This window comes from Cryptomeria japonica, chromosome 10 (genome assembly GCF_030272615.1).
Source record: "Cryptomeria japonica chromosome 10, Sugi_1.0, whole genome shotgun sequence".
NCBI lineage: Eukaryota > Viridiplantae > Streptophyta > Pinopsida > Cupressales > Cupressaceae > Cryptomeria > Cryptomeria japonica.
This window is the reverse complement of record NC_081414.1, coordinates 204038950-204062724: the sequence shown is the minus strand read 5'-3', so window position 1 is coordinate 204062724 and position 23775 is coordinate 204038950.

Sequence of the window (23775 nt, the reverse complement as noted above, 5' to 3'; positions counted from 1 at the left end):
TTTCAAAGTAACTTCACACGAACAAGGAGCAATGAGGGCATTTTTAGTAATGATGGGTAAGATTTTTTCTGCTTTAAAACTGAGTAGTTGTCTCATCAGAAGTATTATTTTTCATGGGAAGATTTTGGGGAAGAAGTTTCCAAAGGAGGAAAATTAGGCAATGATAAGGGTGTACAGAGAGCAAAGGAAGGTATGTTCAACAATTTCCTAAATTGCTGTAGTTTGTTTTAAAAGATCTGGGTTTTCTTTAGCTGCTTGTTTTGTGTTCAATTTCTTCCTTCGCCTGGGGTTAATTTGGGGAAAACCATGAACCAGAAGATGAGGCATGTTTTACCCAAATTGGTGAGCCTGTCTTCCCTTGTAAGCTCTTTACCGGAATTGGGAGACATAGCCCTGGTTTAGCTAGATTTAGAGGTCTTTTTGGGGACAATTAAAAATTCAACCATAGACATGATGAAAGATGTGGCTCAGAGTGGTTTATTGGAAGCCGTTGCTTTCCCCACTGTTGCTCCTTGTCCAGAATTAGTCTTAGAGTGTATGAATCATTATGAAAAGGGAAACAGGTGCATAAGGAAAAATGATGGTGAAGTTTTGTTGTCTATCGATAGACAGACGATAATGGCAGCTATGGGTATCCCACACCGGGAACCCTATGAAGGCTGGACCATTGGTAAATCATACAGGATCTTCTCTGAGAAGAAGCAATATTATAGAACAGTGATTGCCCGAAATTGGCTAATAAAATTCCAAAAGGGAGGCTCGAGGTTACCGAGACCCTTAACTCGTGAACACTTAATCCCAGTAATCTAAGATGTGGTCATATTGCTGAGCAGGGTAAAAGGTAATTCTCATTCTTTTTACTGGGAAGATTGGATGTATTTCTTCATCCAGGTTACTCTAGATAAAAATCGGTTTATTGATTGGGGAACTATTATCGCAGAGAGATTACATGAGGTTTTGAGTAACTATCTTGGAATGTCCAATTTTTATATGTCATCCTATCTGCTATACATGCTTGCCTGTGTCAGAGAGTGGTCCGGGTTGTCACACATAAAATGGGTTCAAAGTATGAGAATTTTTGAGTATCATCCTAGTTTAACCTTGAAAGGGCATGTTAATTATTACCTCCGTTGGAATGATGTTTTTGCTGGAAGGCTAACTTTTGAGTTACAGGGAAATTTGAATAGAAGAATGTCCGCGGAAGCGGTTGAACTCGTCAATGTATATGGTAGTTTCTTCATACAGTTCAGCCATTTCACTTATTTAAGAGTCAGAGGATTTAAGGGTGAACCCTTTAGGCTTCCTAGGTACGTCTTAGACTCTTGCATATTGATTGAAGTATCTAGATAGCTCACTTATGTGGCCAAATATTATGGCGAAGACTCTGACACAAGCGGGATTTTTCCCATTGATTTAGGACATATAGCTGCAGATCAGTTTCTAATGCATTGAACCTAGAACTCGAATTTAAAAAGTTTCATTTGAAGTCTTTTGTAAAGAGAGTTAACTTTGATAGTAGGGGTTTCATTCCTCAGTATGTAAAGAAAGCAGTGTCTGATCAACATGTTTCTCAGTTGGAAGATTATTGGGAGGGCTGTCAAGATGAATTTGAAGTACGGAGGAGGAGTTGGTAAAGGCTAACTTTGAAGCAAATTCATGATATGAAGTTACCCATGGATACTTCAGGTGTCACCCGTGATGATGAGGATACACTTGACTCTAATTTTATGAGACGGGTTCATAATGAACCTCTTCCAGAAGTAGATTGGAACAAGAAGATGAGTGACAGTGTTCAGACGCGCACTTTTGGTGTAAACCAGAGGACAGAAAATTGGTTGAGGGGTCATCGTTCCCATCTAGAGAAAACCACTAGCCCAAGAAGCAAAAGTGGGAAGAGGAATATTGTGAATAAAATTTCTGCTGGGACTAACATTCCTATTTCTGATGCAGGGAAAGCACAGGGAAAGATTAAGGAGGAGAAATCTAGCATTGGGGTTGAATTTCCTGTTGCTAGTCGGGTAACCAGATCAAGATCCAAGAAGGGTTTCAAACCGCTGCCTTCTCACCTCATTCTGGATTTGGATCCAGAAGAAACACCAAGCAAAATGACATCCCCTATTTCAGAAGCAGACAAGCTTTCAATTGACATTGATACCATTTTTCAGGATTCAGGAACACTTGAGATTTAGTCTCATGTAGGTCATACCACTCCCCCATCCTCAGTAGGGTTTTCATCCATGCCCTCAAAAGAGTTAACCCTAGCACCAAAATGGCTAAATGACTCCATCTCCAAAAAAAGGAATGTAGTTCCAATTTCAGTATCAATGGAGGACGCTGTAAGCAAATGCCTGGGAAGGTCTGTGAAGCCTAGAAAGTTAAAAACAGAGTCAATGATTGAGTTTGATGAAAATACGAAGCACTGGACTACGGATATCGCTAGACCCGGGCCTAACAAAGATGCTTCTATGGCCTCAGAAGAAGATTATGCTGTGGAACAGATAGATTTGGGAGTCGGAACCAGAGCTGTGGATGTAAAACACCTGGAGACTTCTACCAAATGAATCATCTCCCATACCTAGAAGGATGAAAGGGACAAGGCTGAGTTGAAACAGAGTTTGACACAAATGGCTCAATATATCCACACCTTGCAGAACAACTCGTTGCCATTATCACAACATTACAAACCTTTTAGTCCAAAGTCACCTAGCAATAAGAAATTCCTGGATGAAGTTCAACGGAATAGGATGATCGCCGAGGTTTTCTCAGAATGGCTCACCACAATCATGTGCCAGGAAACCAATTACATAACCGACTTGGTTTAGATTTTTAAGGATGCTAATGAGGTCACCAAAACCTTAGACACTGACTTAGTCTCATGGTAGAAAGAAAAGTCTAAATGGACTATGATTTCAAAGTAGATGAGGGATATCCAATGTTATGGGCTAATGAACTTTCTTGCTGAGAACCAAGTGTCAGGCCTGAATGAAGATGTCATGTTCATTTGCAAAGAAAGTATCAAATGGTGCAATTAGATTATTGAGCAGGGTTATAATGAATCAGCCAGCCTATGCGGTGAATTAACAGCCCTGAGGACAACCATGCAGAAGGACTTGTGGTGTGTGGATGTTCAATTACTTAAGGAAGGCAGTGAAACTCTGGAGGACACCACGAAAATGATTAACCAATTCAGCAGTCACATCAGGCAGATTAAAATGAAGAAAACCCTATCTGTGGAAGATTTTACACGGATATCTAAGGTGGAATCAATGCTCACCATGTGCCTCGATCATCTAGATTCCCACAGGGATAAAGTGCAAATGGTAAAGAGGAAGAAGGAGCTTTGGAAGCAGAGGGTTATTCATATCAGTTTGCCACACGTAACGGTGATCCAAGAGTTTTCAAAGGTACATCGAGAATGGAGCATGGCCAAGGCGGTGATGGTGTCTATCCAAGACACTAATCCGAGTGATAACACCGAAACAGAGCAGTCTGCATGACTAGCACTGCTAGCAATTGCTTGCCAGCAGGTCTAGTTATTTTCTTTAAAATTTAGTTATTATAGTTAGGGTTAATTTCCATTAACTCTTATGAGTTAATTTTACTCTGGTTAAAAACTATTGGGTCTGGAGACCTATAAGTATCTGGTGTAATGACTTTGTCGAGGTTGGCTAAGTTTTTGAAAAGACTGGCTTTAAAACTAGTTAAATACATTTTGTGTATGAAGAAAGTGGAGGAACATCTGTGAATGTGAATCTTTTTAACAGCTATTTTCAATTTCAAATCTGTGTGTCTGATTTCAAAGTTGATCTCTCAGTCTATAGCAGAAGCAAAATATGTAGCTGCATTTATGAACTGTACTCAGACAATTTGGATGAAGCATGTACTAAGTGGTTTCAAAGTCCCTGTATCTGAACCGGTGAGTATATTTTGTGACAACACAAGTGCAATAAAAATTTCCAAGAATCTGGTATTGCATGCTAGAACCAAGCACTTCGAGCTCAAGAATCATTTCTTGAGGGAGAAAGTTTAGAACAAAAAGGTTGTATTGGAACATGTTTCCAATAAGGAGCAGTTAGCAGATATATTCACCAAACCTCTACCAAAGGCTACATTTACCTATTTAAGAGGTGAATTAGGTGTGCTGCCCCTTCAAGAGGTGAACTAAAGGTATATGCTCCACATTAGTCAGGTATTGCATTGTCAAATATTTTTAGGATTGGTGTGTTGAAGGATGCTACTCCTTAGGGGGAGCAGCATAGTAGATCATGATTATTTGTGCGTCCACTTTAGCATTGTTGTCAAAGGGGGAGAAGATGTAAAGCAGAGAAGATGTCTGTAGTTTTGAAGACATAATATGGAAGAGATTGGGGAGAAGATGTGAAGCGGAGAGATATCTTTGTATATTGCCATCAATGCCAAAGGGGGAGATTGTTGGCATATGTACAGAGTTGGATGACATGATGATATTGTAAGTTGCCATTGATGTCAATATGCTGAAGTAAGCAAACTGGCAAGAGAACTGGTATGATGGTATGAAGTGAACCGGTATAATGATATGAACTGGTATATTTGAAAGGGTGAACCGATATGTTGGAATGTGAACCAGTATATGCAAAGTTTGTATCGGGGTTTCATTTGATATGACTATCGGTTGGTAGTCTCAACTTTAGGGTTTCCGGTTGATGCATTTCAAGTCTGTGTCATTCGACCAACGATATCCTATGATGAGTTAGCATTGAAATGAAGATCAGATCATGTTGCCACGTCAGCCTTGTATGCATGAAGGATTTCCTTGAGGATCTTGCATGAAGAAGATTGATTCTATCTACCTCAGGAATGTGCAAAGTCTTAGTAAATGGTGGAGAGCGTGTGATGGGTTATCAGCTTCCAGAAGCGGTGAACAACGAACGATGGAGAACATCTTGAGATTTGTTCAAGATTGTTCTACCCTATGCAATTTGATTGAACAGTTGGGATTGGACCGACTGTATTGTTAACCTAGATGCTTAGGGTTTTAGGTTTTGGCTACCAACCTAATTATTGTCTATAAGGTTGAAGATGATTCTCATTTGAAGTTGTTGGAAAATGTTATGTGTGTATCCAAGTGAAGAGATACTTTATTCTTCCCAGAATGGTGCAGTGAGTAGAGATCTGCAGAGTGTGATTGCAGAAGTATAGGAACTGAAGTGGATCTGCCTTCACATTAAGTGTTGTTATCAGATCAGTGTATTACCTGTTGATTTCTAACCATTTCAGCAATAGGAAAATCCCTTTACCGAGTACCTTCAACAGGATTTTTGTAAATCCTTTAACAGGGTGACTCAAAATCATTGAGTTATTTAAATCCTCTGACAAGGTAACCTTTAACAGGGTTTTAACCTCTAACCAGGTATTTAGCCATCCCTTAACTGGGTGATCCCTAGCAGGATCAGTTCCTAGCAGAACCTGTTGTAAAGTCCTTAATCGGACTAGGCTCCTAACAGAGCAGACTTCAGAAGAGTTCAAGAACAACTTATGGGTATTCATCCCTGCTGTGGTTTTCCCAGTTGGGTTTCCACATGAAAAAGAAGTGTCATGTGTGATGCTTTTTCATCTGATGATTAGTGTTTTCTGTTAAGCGGTAAAGCATGATGATCCAATACTCATTATATTTTTGATGTATTATTTGTTTATGCATATGGGTGAAGTGGAAATGAGATATTAGGTTTAGTGAAGATCTAAGTGTTACCAGTTTATGTCTTTCATAGTCATACTGTGTTTTACCGGTATTGCCTTGATTTAGATTGGTGATGTTGTTTACGAGTTAGTGCAGTCTTTGTAGTTTAAGTTGTTAAAGAAGTTTTTGTCTATACTGATTCACCCTCCCCTCTCAGTATATGTTGAGTATTTACTGTTCATCATTATTCATCGCAATCTCCTTTCCATCTATCAAATCAAACATGGAGCAACTAAGAGAATTGTGGAGTTCACACTTGAGTCAGTTTTCATTAGAGACTTGGAGACTAGAGCTATCATTGTGACTAGGGTGGTTGATCATGCATCTCGGCTATACTCTTTTTTAGATTTTATTGTTGATGATGATTTTACATATGATGATTCTACACATGATGATCACACTTCTTGTGATCATTCAGATTTTGAGGAGAACTTTGGGTTCTTGAACTTGGGGATTCTCACATGTGACCCTGTTCTTGAGCCTTGTGTTTCATATCCTCTAATTGATATCACATCACCTATTTCACTTGATGATGTGGATAGTATGACATTTTTTCCTTCATTTGATTCAGTGCAACAGGATATTCATTGTCTTCCAGCTTCAGTTTCATGGGATGAGTACTTAACAGATATTGCAGGTTTGTTTGTGGAATCCTACATTGCAGATTTGGGAGACATCATTGATGATATTCATCTTCTCTTTAATGAAGATGATCCTTCTTTGATTGTTGTGAGTAAACACTCTGACCCTCTTGTTCATTCTCTACATGACCATTCTTTCGAGGTTGACATGATTCTGGATTCTTATGTACAATAGTTGGAGGAGGTCTCTTTATCCTTTGAGGAGACATGTGAGTCTTTGGGACTTGTTCTACATCCATCTCAACTAGATCTTGGAGTGCCTTTTTCAGTAGTGTGGTGCAATTTACCACATTTGGAGGGGGTATCTTTCAGCATCAACGTGGGGAGACCTGAGCAGTTTTCAAAGACTTCTTTCATCATGAGTTTTTTTCTTACATCTCCCCTTCATGATTGGGGAGACTTCATGGATACACCTTTGGTTTTGTTTCTTCCTAAGGGGAGGAATGTTATTAGACATTCATCAAGCAGTTTCTTCATACATCATCAAGCTTCTATCATTGGTGCAGATTCTACATTGAGGGGGGATTCCTATCTTCTCTTCTTCTCTCATATGTGGGGACTTTTTCCTCACATGGGGTTTTGTTCCTCACATACTTCTATGAGAGTTATCTTGTATAGATTTCGTCTCTCTTTTGGGGGAGGGTTTTTTTCCCATTGGGTTTTTCTCTCTTTCCCTGTTTTGTGAAAGCTTTCATTGCATTGGTTTGATTTTCATTTGTATTTGTACACGGGTACCTAACATGGCCTCGTAGCTGGGACCCATCTTGTATTGCTTAGTTGCATTGTAGACTTAAGTGCATTCCCCTAAGTTTCACTTAACGGGGGGTGTTGGTGTAAATAATTATCCATGTTGGATATTATTACACCTTACTTAAGTTTACTTAAGATAATGCATTTCATAGTAGTTTGGGTATGAGACACTTGGGTGTTTGTGCCACATTGGGATAGTGTGTGTAGGAGAATTCCCACCTTTTATGGTGTGATCTTGTTACTACTCTATCATATCCGCTTAGTGTGGAGTGATAATTCCACCTTCGGTGGGTGATCTACCTCATGTGGAATATTTTATTGTTTCTCCTACCTACCACACCTATTTCCTACCTACCCTTGTTTCTTATTGATCCATATGTCATGTTTGTGTTCTCACATATCCATATTGCCTTGCCTATATAAAAAGGCTCATCTTCATTGTACGAACAATCTTTTGATGAGAATACAGTTTATTCTTGTGCTATATTTTGTCTCTCTATTTGTATAATTCATTGAGCTCTTGATCTTGGCAAAACCTCACAAATACATTATCATCATTGAGCCTTATTATTTAACAATGGAGCTTGTTACACCAGGGTATGAGGAAACAAGATGTATAAATATCTCATTGCAAAGAAACAAACATGTAGCAGACAAGGAATGAACCCTCCATTCTGGTAATTATGCTAGGGGTCGAGGTATGTGTGGCATTCACAAGCTGAATGCTTCTATCACAAACACCCACTAGAGTAATTGCCCTAGAACTTCATTGGTTCAAACCACAAACAACAAACAAAGAAAAGGATCATGCCCATCACATCTACTCTAGTCACTTTTTGGACATCCTTGAGTAGCAAAAAGAAATGATCTTCACCCATTTGAGAAAAAGAGTCAACCAAAATAGACAAAACTCAGCAGTTGGACTGGTTGTGCCTTTGCTTTGATATGTTTGATTTGATTTTGATAATGTCTGGTTTCAGAAGTTTTGGACCCCATTTAAGAATGACTTGTCTGATTTTGAGTGTACCGATTTTTTTTAAGCCAAGATGTTGATCATGTTTGTAGTTTGATAGTGATTCGATAGATTAGGCAGTTGATCAGCTTGATTGCAGATGTTTTGACAAGATAGTTGTATCCTTTGTTTAACTTCGTGCGAAGTGTTTGTTGGATATCTAATAGGGTGTTTGATTCTTGCAAGACAATTTATTGCAAGTTTTTTATGTTTTTGGATTTTTAGTTTGTTTTTTAAGAGCTTTTGATGTTTAGGGTTTTTTGGGCATTTTCTCAATGTTTTTAATGCTTTTTTTCAAGATCGATATGTGAATTTTTTTTTTTTGTGATTTTCATATTTGAATGTTTTGGATTTGATTTTTTCTGGACTTTTTCTTCTTATTTTTAGAATTTTTTCAGGACTTTATCTAATTTTTAGAATTTTTCCAGGACTTTTTCTCATTTTTAGAGTTTTTCAGGACTTTTTTATGATTTTTAGAATTTTTTTAGTTATGTTGCCACGTCATGCAACCCTATATGATGATATGCAACATGTATGTGGAGAAAATGAATTTTGACATGAGGTACTAATGTAATATGCAAGATGGAGATGTAGTTCCTATTTGAACAAGGATGATTTTGTGTTTCTTTCATTCTGAAATGCACTAATTGGATTAAAGGTGCAAAACGTTTCAGAGATAGGAGTTCAATCCATTCTCAAAAGATAGACCATTCAACCTAACACACTATGTAACGAAGATTTATGAATGGAGGCATGAAAGACTTCTCCATTAATTCTTGAAAATTTGATCTTCTTTTACCCATTTGTGTGCATTTAGATTCATTCTAACTCTTATAACCATCAAAGAGCCTTGTAATCCTATGTGGCTAGCTACATGAGTTCTTTTGTTTTCAAAAGCATCTTGAATAGAGCCTCGCTGCCAGCAAGCTTTTAGGGCCCCGGTGAGGTTATACACTATAATCTCTTGAATATTGCTCCATTGCCAATAGGCGTCCATAGCCCTGATGGAGTTATTTGCATGTTCCCATAGTCAATCTTTTTTGTTGTCGCACTTGTATGCATGATATTTCAATAATATATCATTTTTTTCTTTTATTTTCTTGCCTTGACTTGTAAGTAATAAATCCTACTTGGGTATGACAATTGTAGTGGTGCTGAAGCTGAATATTGGATTTTTCACTAGCCACGTGACCAACTAGGTATCTGTAATGACTTAGAGTTTTTGATTAATGTGTGAGATATAGAATTGATATATTTTGGGTAATAAGAATTGATACTGAAACCTCTACCCAACCAAGGATAAAGCTTAATCACAAGGTGATGTTGAAGATGAATGACTAAAGACCTCTTAAAGACTTCATGAACAAGTATCTAAGAAATGAGACAACCTTCGTTCCTTTCAATGCAAACAGGTGAATGACATAGACACTCATCATGTTTTATTAATTAAACTATATGAGAAAAGAATAACGATATGCAGCTATATGTTGCATTCTGAAATGGATATATGCAATGCAATGCAGTAAAGAAATATGCAAATGCAGTACTGAAAATTGAAATGAACCCACCCTTAGATGTAATATTTTTTTAGGTGCATGTTGTTAATGGGATCAGGGAGTGAATCTCCCTCCATTGTTTTCAAATGATAAACTTTATTTCCAATTACTTTCATTATGACAAAAGGACCTAACTAGTTAGGCTCAAATTTTCCTGGTTTTTCGCATTCAACAAGGTTCCTTTGATTTTCTTTAAGAACGAAGTCTCCTATTTCGAAGCAACATGGGTTGACTCTCTTGTTTTAGCTTCTTCTCATTCTATTTTGATATCCTTGTAAATGATTCAGAGCGCTTTGTCATTTTTTCATCTAGGAATTCTACTTCTTGCAAACGTGCTACTCTATAGTCTTCTTCTGAGATAATATTTTTTAGAGAGACCCTTAGCGATGGCAATTCTACCTCGATAGGAAAAATAGCTTCTGAACCATAAACCAAAGAGAATGGTGTGGTACCAGTTGTCGTGCGAACGCTAGTTCAATAAGCCCAGAGAGTCAGATTCAGTTGGAGACACCCATGGATACAAATAAATATCTCAAATCTCCATAACATGGCATTGGGAACATAAATAGGTTTAACTAAAATTCTTATAGAAGAGTGGAGCACTTGGGTTTTATGTTCCTTTGTTGTAATGGATTTGAGATTGTGAAATATAAGAATGAACTAGGTTAAATGATAGGAAAATGATAAATTTCATCAATAACAATGAAATATAGAATTGAAAATCAACATAGTACTTCAGATATAGAAAGAGTATGCAAAAAGGAAATTGTGACACCAAAATAAGCCTAAAAAGATTAGACACGGTTGGAGGGAACCCTAGTCTAGTGTTTTCTCTTGTTCAAAATCTGTCATTATTTTTTATTGTCTTCTTTTCACACTTGTAACACTCTTTGTTTTCAAATTTGAACCTAAACACACAAAAATGGGGAATAATTTTTTTATTATATAAGGGCTTTCCTAATTAAAACCCATGTTGGTGTTCCCACCTCCATAATAGATATGATTGATGATAAAGATAACTTCCCATCAATAGTCCACAGAGGCTAAATAAATAATAGAAATGCTAAATTTAAATGATTATACCTTAGGAATAGAAATAATGGTGATGAAATGCTCTTTAAACAAGTCCTTCAAAGTGCTAATGCAATAACATGATCATAAAACATAATCAACATAAAATCATACTTGAATGTACGTGGATGTAGCTCGTTGCTCATTATGTAGAATACTCGAATCTGAAATGCTTGCTTGATCATTTGAATGCTCATAGAATATCTTTAGACCTTGCGAATGTTGGCATAACTGATGAAGATAATGACGAGGATATTGTTGGCATATGGAGATGTTGATGAGATGAGAAGATGACCAGTAAAGTTATTGTTGGCACAACTTGTAAAGTTGATGGAGATTATTGGCTAGAAAATGATGATATAGTTTAAAGTTGTTTGATGACTTTATTTGTGTTGTCATTGATAGCAGCCATGTTTTTTTAGTCATCTAAGTCATCTAGACCTACCGGTAGAGGAATGTGTTTGACAACAAAATTGCTAAGTTGCAATTAACCGGTAAACAGGAACTTTGTGATGATCAAGACACCGGTACAGACGATTGGAGAGGAGTTAGATGTTGTGGTTTGGAACATATATTTATGACATTGGCATGAGTTTGTGATTGCAACCGCATTAGCGGATTCAGTTTATTGAATGAGTTATGATTAACTATCATAAACTATGTGAAGAAGAATATATACCAGTAATAGATCTATGACCATAATGATTTATGGTTTGCCGGTGGATCTTATCATGTTCATAAACTAATGATGATGTGTCAGAAATCATGTGTGATGATATGATGGTGTTTGAGCATGTACAAGGATCGTATTTCTCAGGAAATAGAAAAGTGCTTAGTATAATGTGACAAGGGTTTGATTGTTTATCAAATCAATGTGCGGTGATGGGCAATGATCATTCAATAGTGGAAATTGTCTTGAAATTTTATGTAATGATCTATAATGATCTATAAATGTAAACTCAATGTATTTTGAATGTAGTTAGGGTTATGTAGCCATCCTAACTGTAAAGTGTATTTAAGGGCTAGTTGGAGAAGAGATTGTGTGTCGGTGATTTGAGAAGAAGAGTATGTCGAACTAGATTGAAGTGTCTCCATGTGTGTAGCAGAGTTGAGCTGAAAAGGATCTATACTAGCAAGAAAGGAAGTGTTGTGATCAGATCATTTGCCCTGTTGTTCCCTAACAGTTACAACTGTTTGAAATCCCTTAACCGAGTAGTGTTAGGTCCCAGGGACAATCGAGAGAGGGGGGGGGGGGGTGAATCAGTTGTCCAACAAATTCAAACCAAAAAGGACTTAACCAACTTTAATGCTTAATATCGATAAACCAGCCTTTTATGTCGGTAGACAGTTTTATCAATTAATTATAGTACCGGTAAAGATTAATGCATGAAATAGAAAGACAATAACATCCACAACACATAACACCAATATTTGTACGTGGAAACCCTGTAAAGGGAAAAACCACAGTGGGAAACCTTACCCACAATCAGATGATACTACTGCAGATAGTATGTCTATACAAATGGGGTCTGCACATGTAGAAAAGCCAAGTGCCTAGAGCTCACTACTCAAACACAAATAGGAGTCACACTGACTACAATTGGATGGTTAAATCCAATAAGGATGTACTTCTCAAATTAGCATATTTCTATGCTAGATTCAGTACCGGTGTACTTCTGATTGTCTTCACAAAAAAACCTTCCTTCAACCTTCAAATGATGTTTGCATGTATAGCTCTTCTTATTCTCACATATACCCTCACACAATTCTTTTTCTCATTCCACATCCGATCTTACAAATAAGATCTTACATTTATATCACAACCTAAGACCAATTTTAATAGGTCGGCTCTAAAAGATATTACAATAAAATCAATTTACAAATAAAACAATGTTCGATGCAATAATCGATTCAACATGTTGCCTTGATATATTTACAACAATAATAAGACATCTCCGTAGCGTGTCGTGCTCATCTGGAAAAGATAAACCTGCTGGTGTATAACCTGGACCTATTTGCCGGTAATAGCAAATATGCAAATACGAATATACCAATGAACAAATCTTAAAGACAAAGTGTCCAAACGATGTCTTCAACATAACCAGGTGTTTTCCATGCCATTCCAAGTGTCAGTGAACATTATATCCTATCGGTGTACCAGATACTGGTGACTATGCATAAGTCACTTGCTTGCTGGTGAATGTTGTCGATTCTCCAAAGTGCCAGAGTTGATAAGTGTTAGTAGGTGTTGACATCAACGACAAAACCATACCAAAATACCAACAGGTAGATCCTAATAGGTCTTATTTGTAAATCCCTTCAATGAGTGGCTCATTAGCTTGAGTTCAAAATCCTCTAACAAGGTTACTCCTAACAAGTTAGAGCTCTTAATAGGACTGAGGCAAATCCCTTAACCGAGTGACTCCTAACTGGGTCTTCTCTTAACCAGGCATATTGTAAAGCTCCTAACTGGGCTAGGCCTTTAACCGGGCACATTCCGAAAGAGTGAAAATATTTTGTGGGTGCTAATTGCCACCGTGGTTTTTCCCATGTAGGTTTCCATGTGAAAAATTTGTGTGTTCATATGGTGGTTGATTTATTTATGTGTCCATTTTATATCTTTGCATTGTTTGCATAATGATGAACACTTGAGTGAATGGTTTGGTAATCTGCTAACCAGATTTGTTTGAGTAGTTATTGGTACTATTTTTTGAAGAGTTACAAAATTGTTTTACTACTGATTCACCCCCCTCTCAGTAGTAAACGGGTCATCATAATAAAAATTGGTATCAACACCTAATTCCCTTAAAGGCTTAACCACTTGGGAAGGATCTCTAAGGCTAACATGGGGGAAGGTTCAATGAGCTATAGAGAGCTTTCAAAAAGGCTTGCAGAATCTAAAGAAGCCTATAATGACCTAAAGGTCAAGCACAAAGCTTCATTGGCTAAGAGAAAAGAGTTGGCTGAGCAGTTGTTAGAGCTTAGTGAAAGCCGTTCATCTAATAAAGCAAACATTGCCTTGGTTAATGAGGTGGAAAAGTTGAATAATGATAAGACAAATCTGAGGAGAGAGTTGGAAGCCCTTACCATCAGGATGAGTCAAGAGTTGGAAGCCAGGAGGAAATTTGAAGACACAATAAGAGATAAGGAGCATGAGATCGTTAAGCTGAACGAGGAGATTAGTAACTTACATGTACATCTTCAAGAGGAAAAAGAGAAAAAAGAGGAAATATAAGATGATCTAGACATGGCTATATCTGTTAGAGAAAGTCTTACAAAGAAGAATGAGGAACTTACCAAGGAGTTGGCTGATGCAAATGAGCTACTAGCTAAATTCAATAAGAGCACTACTATTCTTGATGATAAGATTTAATCACAAAGGAAGAACGAAGATACACATGGCTTGGGATACACAACCTTTGAACAAGGAGAGCCATCTGATACTAAGGTCACCATGCATGAAGCCAAATCTGCACCTAAGACCAAGAAGAACACCGGTAAGAGAACCTACAAACAAGTATGTTTTAACTTTCATAAGGTAGGTCATACTACAAATGTTTGTAGAATTAGATCCAGTAATTTTGATGGATATAGACCTAATGCATATGAAGGATATAAGTCAAGTACTTTTGATGGATATTTCTTCAATTGAAACAAGTATGGGCATATAGATGTTGAGTGTCGGTCAAGAGTCAATAATCTGATATCTTACATGGGTCAGAGGTCTAATGATGAATGGCAAAAATCTTACAATGACTGGAGGAACCCTACTTGGCAGAGATCTTACAATGACCAGAGGAACCCTACTTGGCAGAGACCTTATGTGAACCGGTCTAGTCCATATGAAATGGAGAATAGATGGAATGTGACATATTCAATCTGTCACAACTTTGGACATGTAGCTATGAATTGCTAGAGAAGAAATGGTACACGCAATCTTGGACCCTGGAGAGCATCTGGAATGGCATGTTTCCATTGTCACAAACAAGGATGCCTTGCAAAGTATTGTAGAGCTAGAATGAACAAACCGGTTAATCAGTCTGTTGACCGGAAAGGAAAGAAGATGGTAGATGTCGAAGAAACCAGAGGTGAGATGAATAAGATATGGAAAAAGAAAAGTGAGGAGAAACAATCAGAGGACTCCAATTCTTCACCTGGTGTGGAGAATCTCTCACCAGAAAACTAAGCTATGTATGAAGCTTGGGAACATATTGTCAGGTCCATTTTCGGACCCCCTAAATGGTATGCAGTAAGTCAAATCTACATATTTTGATGAAATATGATGTTATTTTTGAACTGATTACATTTCAATCCGATAAATTGGATGTGATATGTAGCAAGTTCTATGGTTGAACGGTGATTAGGGTATGTTCAACTAGTTAAGGAAAATAAAAAGGTGTTTGATAGTCTCATGTTTTACTTAGTATTTTCGAGAGCACATCTAGAGAGCGAAATAGACATAGAAGAGCTTTTGACTTCTACTTTGGTGAAGTGGATAGCAGATTGTGAAGATTGTGGAAGAGAATTCCAACCGAAAACCCTAGTTGTGAAGAAGTCCAATGATACCGGCAAATTTGATACAGTAGATGAACAAAAGATAGTGATTATTGAACTAGAAATTCAAAATGATGCTGAGTAGAATAGTGTGGAGGATACTGCTCAACTAGTGGATGAAGAAGAAGAAGAAGAAGAAGAAGAAACTTCTATACCGGAACCGGTTATTCCTAGGTATGTAAAGTTGAATCATTCTACAAATCAAATAATTGGAGACAGAAATGTTGGAGTTCAAACAAGAAGGAAGATCAGAGAAAGTGCTTGTCTGATTTCCACAGTTGAACCTAAGACAATGAGGGAAGCTCTTAAGAATGATGATTGGATAAAGGCTATGAATGAGGAGCTTGATCAAATAGAGAAGAACAACACTTGGTCACTTGTCCCCAGACCAACTGATAAAAATGTGATTGGTACTAAGTGGGTGTTTAGGAACAAATTAAATGAATATGGTGAAGTGGTTAGGAACAAAGCTAGACTAGTTTGCAAAGGATATGCACAAGAAGAAGGTAAAGATTAGGGAGAAACCTTTGCATTGGTTTCTAGAGTTGAAGGAGTAAGAATTCTACTTGCATTTGCAGCATTCAAAGGATTCAAGGTTTACCAAATGGATGTTAAGTCTGCATTGTTTAATGGAATTCTAGAAGAAAAGGTTTACATTGAACAACCGGATGGGTTTGCATTGATTGAAGACAAGAACATGGTGTGCAAACTTCATAAAGCTTTATATGGATTCAAGAAAGCTCCAAGAGCATGGTATGAAAGACTCCATTCTCACCTGATAAAGATTGGATTTCAAAGAACCAGTGAGGACAACAACATTTACTTGAAGACAAAAGGAGACAAGTTATTAATTGCATAAGTGTTTGTAGATGATATCATATTTGAAGGAGATGATGACATGAGTTTAACTTTTGCAGAAGAAATGAAAAAGGAATTTGAAATATCTTTGATAGGAGAAATCAAATTTTTCATTGGTTTGCAGGTCCAACAGATGAAAGGAGGAATCTTTATCAGTCAATCTAAATATGTGAAGGATGTATTGAAAACCTTTGGAATGGAACACTGTAAACTAGTTGGAACCCCTATGCTTACTGGTTGCAGATTATCCAAGGAAGATGATTCAGATCTAGTGAATAAAATTGAGTATAGATTCATGATTGGGAAACTAAACTATGTTATTCATAGCAGACTGGCTATTGCTCATGCAGTTGGTATAGTGGCTAGATTTTAGAATAATCCTAAAGATACTCATATGGCTGCAGTGAAGAGAATTTCCAGGTATCTTAGAGGAACTATTGATTATGGATTATGGTATCCATACAAAGGCAACTTCTCTTTAAAGGTGTACACAGATGTTGATTGGGCAGGTAATATAGATGACCAGAAGAGAACAACCGGTGGAGCATTTTTTCTAGAAGGAATACTAGTATCCTAGACTAGTAAGAAACAAAGTTGCATTTCTCAGTCTACAACAAAAGAAGAGTATGTTGTTGCATCTATGAATTGTACTCAAGCAATATGGATGAGACATGTGTTGTAAGGATTCAAGGAGAGTATGATAGAACCGATGATCATGTATTGCACAATAATACAAGTGCAATAAGTATTTCAAAGAGCCCAGTATTACATGCTAGAACAAAGCACATTGAACTGAAGTATCATTATCTGAGAGAAACAGTGCAGGAAAAGAAAGTCAGGATGGAACATGTGTCAAGTAAGGAGCAGTTGGTTGATATCTTCACTAAGCCATTGCCTAAAGCGACCTTTGAATATCTCAGAGGAAAGCTAGGCATTATACTCCTACCAAAGGTCAACAAAGATGATGTTGTAGCATCAATCTAGTGGACTAATTAAAGATATTTCATTATGGATTGATAAGATGTGGGCTACTCCTCAGGGGGAGAAGCAGAGATGAAGAAAAACTAGTAGCAGAAGATGAATTTGACACTTTGTGCACCTTTGGCATTGTTGTCAAGGGGGAGAAGAATAATGATAGGGGGGTAAATAAAGAAAAGGAGGAGAATAATAGTGAAGAACATAGAAGAGCAATAAAGACATGTACAACAGTCATAACTGGAACTCTAATAGTTTTGCATGATGAGATTTTGGTATTGCTATTTTGGTGTTGCCATCAATGCCAAAGGGGGATATTGTTGGCATAACTGATGAAGATAATGATGAGGAGATTGTTGGCATATGGAGATGTTGATGAGATGAGAAGATGACCGGTAAAGTTATTGTTGGCATAACTTGTAAAGTTGATGGATATTCCTGGCTAGATGATGATGATATAGTTGTAAGTTGTTTCATGACTTCATTTGTGTTGTCATTGTTGGCAACCATGTTTGTTGAGGAATCTAAGTTATCTATATTGGCATTTGCATGAAGATTGCATTGATGAACTATTATGTTGTCATTGGTGTCAATTATAACCGGTAATGATGTTGTTATGATGTTGTTTTTCAACTAGTAGGTGAGATAGTGAAGGAAACTGATATTACTTGAGAAGCAGTGAGATCAACTGGTAACCCTACCTATTGATGTGCCAAACCCTAACTGATGGAGCTTGATGAATCGGTTATATTGGTTAATGATCAAATGGTGAGTGATAATGATTATGCCACATATGCATATTGTATGTGAAGAGTTTCAAATGGTTTTTGGCGTGTAGAGATAACGGCTTTATCTTTGGAATGAGTGAGTACATTGCATGAAGTAGAAACCGCGTGATGAGTTACAGGGATCAATGAAGCGGGGATCAAGGAGCGATCGAGGTTGTCTTGAATCATGTGCAATGATTTCAATGTAATCTAACGATCATACTTGAACCGATTTGTTTGTAATCTCTATGAGATCTTAGGCTTGTGTTGTGTTACCGACCTATTATTTTTCTTATAAGGTCGATGAGTTGTTTTGTTGTAGTGTTGGGAATTTTAGTTAAGTGTAAGTGTGATTGGTTGCCAAACCAAAAGGTGTATCCACAGTATGTGTGAAGGAAGATAGGAGCATGAAAAGGTTTTGATCAAGCAGAGTAGTGCTATTCACTAGATCAACAAACCCCTATTGTTCTCTAACAATTACAACAATCAAATCCCTTAACAGGGTAAGATCTAATAGGCTTAGTGCTATCTAACCAGGTGATCCATTAGCTTGGATTTCAAATCCTCTACCGAGGTTACTCCTAACAGGGTATTGCTTCTAATAGGGCATTAATCCCTTAACCGAGTGGTCTCTAACAAGATTTGTTGTTAACATGACTTTTTGTAAAGATTTAACAGGCTTGGCTCCTAACAGGGAAAACTTCAGAAGAGTTCAGAATACTTGTGGGTATTCATCCCCACCGTGATTTTTCCCATTTGGGTTTCCACATCAAAATCATTGTGTCAAGTGATGAATGTTTTTGTGGTTATATTTGCTATGGTTAATTTGCTTAGCTAATAAATCCACTTAGATATGATGAGATGACCGACAACAATCTGAAATGTTCTTTTACTATTGTTAGTAAAGTATTTGAATGTTTTTGTTAAAAGGTTTTGAGAGTTTCAGATCAGTTATATTGTTATTCTGTTATAATAGTCAACCGGTATACTTGACAGTGATATTGCAATTTGTAGTTCAATGTTTGAACCAGCCAGTTCTGAGTTTGACTTGAGAGGTTGTTTTTGAGTTTGGTGAAAATTTAGTCAATTTTCTATCTACTGATTCACCCCCGCCCTCAATAGCTGTCTGAATCCTTATTTATTCATCATACCATCAATCTACACCTTCTGGTATAGCCTAATCGGTAGAGGAATGTTTTTGATAACAAAACTGCTAACTTGTAGTGAATCGATAAACAAGAACAATGCGATGATCAAGACACTGGTATGAATGATTGGAGAGGAGTTAGATGTTGCGGTTTGAAACATATATTTATGACATTGGCATGAGTTTGTGATTGCAACCGCATTAGCAGATTCAATGTATTGAATGAGTTATGATTAACTCTCATCAACTTTGTGAAGAAGAATGTATACCGGTAACAAATCTTTAACCAGTAATGATTTATGGTTTGGCAATGAATCTTATAATGTTCATAACTTAGTGATTTGGAAATGAATCTTATAATGTTCATAACTTAGTGATGATGTGTCAGAAACCATGTGTGATGATAAGATGGTGTTTGAGCGTGTACAAGGATCAAATTTCTTGGTAAACAACAAAGTGCTTAGTAGAATGTGAAAAGGGTTTGATTACTTATTAAATTGATGTGTGGTGATGGGCAGTGATCATTCAATGGTGGAAATTGTCTTGAAATTTGTTGTAATGATCTGTAAATGTAAATTCAATGTATTTTGAATGTAGTTAGGGTTATGTAGTTGACCTAACTATAAAGTGTATTTAAGGGATAGTTGCAGAAGTGATTGTGTGTCGGTGATTTGAGAAGAAGAATGTGCCAAACCAGATTGAAGTGTTTGCATGTGTGTAGAAGAGTTGAGTTGAAAAGGATCTATACTAGCAAGCAAGAAGGTGTTGTGATCAAATCATTTGCCCTGTTTTTCCCTAACAGTTACATGAGTTTCAAATCCCTTAACCGGGTAGATCCTAACAGGTCTTATTTGTAAATCCCTTCACCGAGTGTCTCATTAGATTGAGTTCAAAATCCTCTAACAAGGTTACTCCTAATAGGGTAGAGCTCCTAACAGGGATGAAGCAAATCCCTTAACCTGGTGACTCCTAACAGGGTCTTCTCTTAACCAGGCATATTGTAAAGCTCCTAATCGGGCTAGGCCTTTAGCCAGGTGCATTCCGAAAGAGTGCAAATATTTTGTGGGTGCTAATTCCCGCTGTGGTTTTTCCCATTTGGGTTTCCACGTGAAAAATCTATGTGTTCATATGGTGGTTGATTTGTTGATGTGTGCATTTGATATCTTTACATTGTTGCATAATGATGAACACTTGAGTGAATGGTTTGGTAAATCTGTTAACTGGATTTGTTTGAGTAGTTACCAGTACTATTTTTTGAAGAGTTGCAAAATTGTCTTACTACTAATTCACTCCTCCCCCTCTCAGTAGTAACCGAATCTTCATAATAACAGTGAATGATAAAATATTTTTTTATATAGGGTTCACAAGCTATTTGGACAAATTTAGGTTGTTAACCAATGATCAAATGAAAAGATCAGGACCGGATTATGTGTGACAAAGGCTAGAACTTACACTTATTTAATTTTTTTTTAGAGGGACTAGGGTGTTGGGAATCCTAGAGCACTTAGAAATGGACCAACAAAAGGGAAGGCAAAGTATCAGGATCCATAACATAAGGCTAGTCTCGAAATTAGCATATGACGACAACTAAGTTGTCGGTTTAACAATTAAATTATAGAGTAGAATGTGGCTTAAATAGGTTTAAAATGATCTAGGAAAACACACTAAAGTAGGGGCCCAAATAGAGTATGAAATCGTAAAGGGATACAACTTACTACACTAAACACTTTTATAGATATATTACAAACACATCACAACTAATAAAAGTTTAAAATATATGATGGTACACAATAAGATCAAAATGTCAAATATACACAGAAATCCATTTATAATTATTTATGCAAAATGTAGTGTCATAATTTAATCTTTCAAAAAACTACACGATAAAATAACACATTATGTTAATTGTCATTAATCATGTACATATATGTAAACTCATTAACTCTCTTGTATTTTTTAAAATATAAATAAAAACACCTTTCAATTTATCCTTCAAGCCCGTCTTCTAGGCCATTGTTACCAATAATTATACAAATAACATACTTAGAATATTTAAGAAACAATTCGCATTGTTATTTAAAACTATTTTGGAGCCATACAATATAATGTTTGATAGGGTTCGAATATTTTTTTACACCAACATTTTGTTTGCTTCAAGTGAGCCCGAGATGATTTCACATGATATGATTCCCTCGTGCGATGATTAATTTGGTGACTATTATATTATTCTTAGATTTAAAAACTATAATTTATTTTAAATGATATCGTTATAAAATATAAATCAAATTGAAGAAGATTGTTTTTAACACTAGAAATTAATTTAAGCAATTTACTTGAGCCAATAAACCCTAACCATATGTCTATTTGCTATCATATTCAATTAATATGGTACTTTGGTGAGATCTATGCAAGCCAAACATCTTCAGCAATTAAATCATGATAAATTAACCAAAGAACAAAGAAAAAAAAGAAAATTAAAAATATATTATTGAGAAATCATTATTTGTAAATTAATGTATTATTGTTACAAAGTGTGAAAACCTTGGTTTTATAAATAGAATTATGGTTTTAAAAATAAAAGAACTAAATAAATGGTTAAATTTATAGAGCATGAATTTTTCTTTGAATCAAGAAATATCCCCTATTTTGAAAGTTACCTTCCCTATCAACACACATAAAGAGAATAAAAATGTATATGTGTATGCATATATGTATATGCATGCATACACATGTACATACATATATAAATATATGCATAAATACATATACATATACATATACACGCACACACATATATACACACATATAAATCTACATATATAGATGTATATACATATAATATATATAAGTGTGTGTGTGTGTGTGAATATATATATATATATATATATATATATATATATATATATATATATATATATATATATATATATATATATATATATATATGAATAGCTATGTTCTATCAATAGCATATACTTACAAACACACATACCTATGCAATGGGAGGAAATAATAAAAAATGTATGTGTCACATATATGTATATGTAGACACACTTGTTAAATGAACAAATGAATATATATCTAGCATAAACAAGAGGTTTAATTTTTGTACATTTTTTTATGGATATGTTCAATCTCAACAAATATGGATAGCATATGCCATTATTCAACTCTTTTTGGATTAGATTATGTGTTAATTTTTTTGCATCAAAAGGAATTGTATTTTTGTGAACATCTAATTTTGAGTGTGTAAATTAATTGATTTTTGTCATATTATTAACAATTTTATGTGTAATTTTTCATTTAAATTTTATTCTACCATATACTTAAGCATGGTATAATGTAGAAAATGTGTCATGTTCTCTAATGCTACACATTCAATTAATCACATGCAATGATTAGCACCCTAAAAGAATTCTTGAGACGTGTTTTCATACACTCTCTCAACTATTTTATTTTATAAAGTAGGTTATTATGCAAGTTACAATCAATTTAATCTATGAATTAAAAAAAATGTTGTTTGTATTTTTTTGTAAATTTAGGAGATTGGTTCTTTTAGAGCTACATCGATACAAAATAGAACATTAAAAAAAAAATTAATGGCTAATTATGTCTTAAGCACTCAACAAAAATGAAAAGGTTTGTGATTTCATGCCATCACCTCTCCAAAGACATAAGACAAATGCATCCTTACTTAACACTACTACCTTAATTCAATGTCTCATTGTTGCCACCTAACTACACTCTAAGTTATACATCCTCTATTGTCTTCTACTATTGTTTTATATGATAGATATGTGACATAACACAAAGATATATACAATAATACAATGCATTATAATTTGAATGGAAATGACCCATTTCAATTATGCAATTGGTGAATCTTTGTGTGTGTGTGTGTGTGTGTGTGTGTGTGTGTGTGTGTGTGTGTGTGTAGACACACATATATACATATGTACACACATTATCATGATATGCTTGAAGACTTTATGATAAATAAGAATAATTCTAATAAGAACAAGAATACAACTAACACATTCCCCTCTAAATTAATCTATAGTTTCAATTACTTCTTTTAAATAATTTTATATAAATTGAATAAAAATATTTTCTTACTAGATTATAGGTATGTAAGTCAATATATTAATCTTAGTCATGATTGTAATACAATCATTACAATATGTATCATGTGAGATGTAGGAAAAATTGCAGGTAATAATTATGCCTTTAATTTTCAACCATCTATTCCACTTAGATTGTCCATTTTCTTCATAATCACATGTATTAAAGAGTGTAGGTACATTAGTCAATATATTAAATTTGGTCAAAGTAAACATAATCATGATATATTATTACATATCATTACAATATCTAATGCATTAGCCATGAAGTCAATGCAAAGACAATCACAAACAAATGTAGAAAATGTCATATCATATGACATATATTTATTGTAATAATGAGAGAAAATAAGCTAGTGAAACCATTACTAAATGGCTCTAAACATGTAAATATATTTATGTAGGAGACATTTCTTTATTGATATCTAAATTACTTGAATTAAGATTCAAGAGAAATTTCTACAATTCCTTTCATATGGTTTTTTAGAGTCGAATTTGAAGTATATTTGTATGACTCTTAAATTGTCTAGCATGACATCAATATGATGTACACTACATTAAATAGTTTCTCCTACAAACACTAGGCCAACTATATGATTACCTAATG